Source organism: Lactuca sativa, chromosome 1 (assembly GCF_002870075.4).
Source record: "Lactuca sativa cultivar Salinas chromosome 1, Lsat_Salinas_v11, whole genome shotgun sequence".
NCBI classification, from domain to species: Eukaryota; Viridiplantae; Streptophyta; class Magnoliopsida; order Asterales; family Asteraceae; genus Lactuca; species Lactuca sativa.
In genome coordinates, this window is record NC_056623.2 from 62,033,852 (window position 1) to 62,038,751 (window position 4,900).

The following is a 4,900-nucleotide window of genomic DNA, read 5'->3' on the forward strand; positions in this document are numbered from 1 at the left end:
TACTTGGAGAGATTTCGCATACGAAGAGATACGTGAGAGAGATTTCACATACTTAGAGAGATTTGGGAGAGATTTGACATACTTGGAGAGATTTGGGAGAGATTTGACATACTTGGAGAGATTTCACATACAAAGAGATATGTAGGAGAGATTTCACATACTTAGAGAGATTTGGGAGAGATTTGACATACTTGGAGAGATTTGGGAGAGATTTGACATACTTGGAGAGATTTCACATACAAAGAGATATTAGGGAGAGATTTCACATACTTAGAGAGATTTGGGAGAGATTTGACATACTTGGAGAGATTTGGGAGACATTTGACATACTTGGAGAGATTTCACATACAAAGAGATATGTGGGAGAGATTTCACATACTTAGAGAGATTTGGGAGAGATTTGACATACTTGGAGAGATTTGGGAGAGATTTGACATACTTGGAGAGATTTCACATACAAAGAGATATGTGGGAGAGATTTCACATACTTAGAGAGATTTGGGAGAGATTTGACATACTTGGAGAGATTTGGGAGAGATTTGACATACTTGGAGAGATTTCACATACAAAGAGATATATGGGAGAGATTTCACATACTTAGAGAGATTTGGGAGAGATTTGACATACTTGGAGAGATTTGGGAGAGATTTGACATACTTGGAGAGATTTCACATACAAAGAGATATGTGAGAGAGATTTCACATACTTAGAGAGATTTGGGAGAGATTTGACATACTTGGAGATTTCACATACAAAGAGATATGTGAGAGAGATTTCACATACTTACAGAGATTTGGGAGAGATTTGACATACTTGGAGAGATTTGGGTGAGATTTGACATACTTGGAGAGATTTCACATACAAAGAGATATGTGAGAGAGATTTCACATACTTAGAGAGATTTGGGAGAGATTTGACATACTTGGAGAGATTTGGGAGAGATTTGACATACTTGGAGAGATTTCACATACAAAGAGATATGTGAGAGAGATTTCACATACTTACAGAGATTTGGGAGAGATTTGACATACTTGGAGAGATTTGGGTGAGATTTGACATACTTGGAGAGATTTCACATACAAAGAGATATGTGAGAGAGATTTCACATACTTAGAGAGATTTGGGAGAGATTTCACATACAGGGAGATAGAGTGAAAACGATTGAGAGTGTTTTCGTGTGTGATGAATGAGAGTGTCCGGCTTCGCAATGCAAGGTCCTTAGACCCCGTTGTGCCATGTTTTAGGATCTTACGCACTCTTTATGAGTATGCAACATTGTATTATTGTTTTTTTGTTCATTGTTTAGCACTAATGCTAAGGAAATTTAAACACATGAACTTTCCAAGTGGTGTTTTCTCATTAAAATAGTGAGTTATACAGTATTTTCATAATATAAACCCTATCATACAAGGTTTTAATTGCGTTGACCGGTTTGACTCGTTGACCTTGTCCGGCTTAGACTTGACCCGATTTTGACTATTGTCACACTTTCATTTGTGGTAATGTCTATATTTACCAAATAAGGAAAGATTCTCATCACCCAAGTTTCATTTGGACCGAAACTTGGAATCATGCAAGTTGTATAGCATGATGAATGAGAACTTTCAAGTTTTGGAAAAATTAAGACTAATTACTTGTTCACATGGATGTGTGAGTCAAGTAAAGGACTAAAGGATCGAGTACACATTCTTGTGCACTGATTAAGTCCACCACAAAAGTTTGATAAGACTATTCATCATAGTTTACTAAAGCTCAGTAAATATGATTATACTTACAAGCTTAAGTGTAACTCTGAGACATTGGAAAAGGTCCCAATGTATGGCAGAGTGAATAAGAAGAATCAACTTAGGCAGAAGGATAAAAGTTTCTCAAATCTGAAAAGATGGGAGAGTACTTTAGTATCGGTTTTGTGATCATCTTAATGATTAAGAAACCATAGCACAATTAGTTCTCTAAGGAAATCTTAGTGCATTCTTATGACTAAGAAGAGGAACTTGAATTGTTGAAGTGGTTAAATCAAGAAGATGAGTCATACTTCGTTCCAATACAAGTCTTAGAGTCATACTCCAAGATTGTAACTTGAGTGACATGTCTTAAAGAAGGTTTAAAACACTTGTCAAATGTAAGAGTAAAAGTTTTCTACTCTTGTACATTTGAAATTGGTAAGTTGTGATGTTTTGGATAGAACAAAGACCAACTTAGGCCAATTGTGTGAAGTATTTGTCTTGATTAGAATCTACACTATCTCTTGGATGTTTGACAAGGGAGTCTTATATGTCAAGAGGACAGTGGGAGTCTGAAAGGTCTTGAAAGTCTCAAGAACTAATCAAGAATGGAATCTGAAGTTCTTCACTAGCACACAACTTGAGGTTCATAACCTATCGTGTTGACATATTCTGTGCTCATTCCAGTTAAAGTTGGCTTTTCAAATGAGTTCTTAGAGTTCTCAATTAGTTGCACAACTACTTGGAAGCAATGGCAGGCCCTTGAGCTGCCAGGTGGCAAGAAATTAAGATTGAGTTCAATCCATATGGTTTTGGATTTGTCATTATCTGTGTCTTGTGATTATGGTTTTGACAAATTCATATGGGTAGGAACTCATACACCATAAAAATCTAAGTGTCATAAGGTTTCTCTCCGATTCATGGAAATGATGGTGAGGAAACACTTTCACTAAGTAGATTTCATCTAGATAGCAATTGTGATTCTCAAAGTCGTTAGTGGAGCGTGTGTGGTTTACCGACACACTAACCTGGACTTGTGAGAAATGGCAAAAAGGTCTAACCATTATGATTACGGCATACCTCTTCATAATTGTTTAGATACACAAGTGTGCTATCTAAGGGAAGGTATATGATTTTGATAAAGTTTTATCAAAACAATCTAGTATCAGAAATCTGAACTTTGGTAAGAAAGTCAATGAAGTATTGATTTCTAGAAGTTTAGGTGATTTCTGAGTACATGTCAAAGCTAGTGGGAGCATAAGTGATATGCTAATAATCATCATGTTAGTGGGAGCATGATAATTATGATAAGTATTGCAAGTTAGCAATGTTAATTATAGAAAACAAAAGTTTCAATTGGGAAAAAGTTGTTTTGCTATAATTAAGGGAGAGAAAATTATACTTCATCTCAAATCTATAAGCTTAGATCGTGAGGTTTTAATCATTTAGTCAAGGATATATATATGAATTTCATGTTGGAATGGCTCAACATAAGGAAATTCTGTATATGGGTCCATTATTTGCGTTCTAAAATTCGATTATGATTACGGCATCCCTTTTCATAATCTGAATTATGAGAACTTGGCAAATTGAAATGGACATATTATAGCAAAAGACTGGTTTAGTCTTTATATGAGACATCATGAACCGTGTCCCATATGCTTCGGATATAGGATCGATTACATGTGCTATAATCATCCGTTCTAAAATTTTCCAAATGCCTGGGGCATTAAGAAGGGAAAAGGTTTAGAACTGGATATGACTAAAGGATTAAACAATTATCGAGAACAATCTAAGGTTTACCAAAGATTGGTTGCTCAAGGACAGTTGGAAGTATAGTGATAATTCTGGAAGGACCATATTGACATAATCTGTAAGGAGGCAACTCTTGTTCAGAAGTGATAGTCAAAATGGAATCTGGAAATGTTTCAAAGTTAGAGATTTCAATCTGTGTAAGATTAAGGAAACTTAATGCAAGAAGGATATTTCCAAGGAGTTGATCTCCTTTGGAATACTCTGTAATGATTGTTGCCAAGTCTTTGTGAGTTTGTGCATAATCATTACAAGAGTATCAATGCATATAAGTTTAGAATCTAACAGATTTTAGTAAATGGCATGAATTTGGAATTCTTGCATTTGCGGTAAGGATTTGGGAGTGTGAAAAGAGAATCATTGAAGTTATGTTCAATTGATCTAGTTCACAAAGTAAAGGTCATAGACAAACATAGTATGCATACTTGGTGTATGGCATGACTAGTGTTTAGAAAACATAGTGTACATGCTTGGAGCATGGGACAACTATTGTTTTAAATTCAAGAATAAAGTTGATAGCTGAAATAGTATACAATGAATAACATGTAATCATATGGTGATAAATAAAAGGTGTTTTATTTATGTTCAAAGAGTTGATACCATATTGGATTCAATTATTATTGTGTTTCGTTTTGCATGTTTTGACTTCCCGAATAAACTAGGTTATTCTTCCGGAATGACTAAGTTATTCAAACCATCCACAGTCGGTCATATGTTGGAAGTAGATATGAATCAAGACTGTCATGGGTTGGCTTGTAGAGGTCTAAGGTGTTGGACAAAGGGCTACAACACCCATGAGTGCTCATAAGTTCTGAGTATTGGATTCAACCCGCGCTCATTGGAATCACTTCATGGATTTTATCACGAGTGATCATGAGACGATAATATCTTATATTCTTCAAACCTAGAGATATGAGTTGTTACTATGAGTTGATAGTACATTGATTGCACGAAAACGCATTTGGTAACTCGGTGCTATAAAATGTGCCTTTGTGTATGATTCAACAAGTAGTAGAACAAGCCATATGAGTCGAAGTTTATCCATTCCTTTTGCCTTCGGGATAAAAGCGATATCTGTGGGCCCCTCGATGATTTGATGATGACAAATGGAAGTGCTCGGCCGGGCCAGGACTGATTTGATTTGTTCAATTAGTCAGTCGTCATAAATCGGAAATCGGGAAACAACAAATGGACAGAGAGAATGATTATAATCCATGTCTCAGTCCATATGATATCTAGAACGGAGGAATATATGATCCCTTATCTAATAGACAAGTCATTGACAAAGGTCAGAGTTCATCTACAAGGTCAGAGTTTGACGGAAGCTTTTGAGAGCTACGATTGCCAGTTGGTTCCTGAAGTCA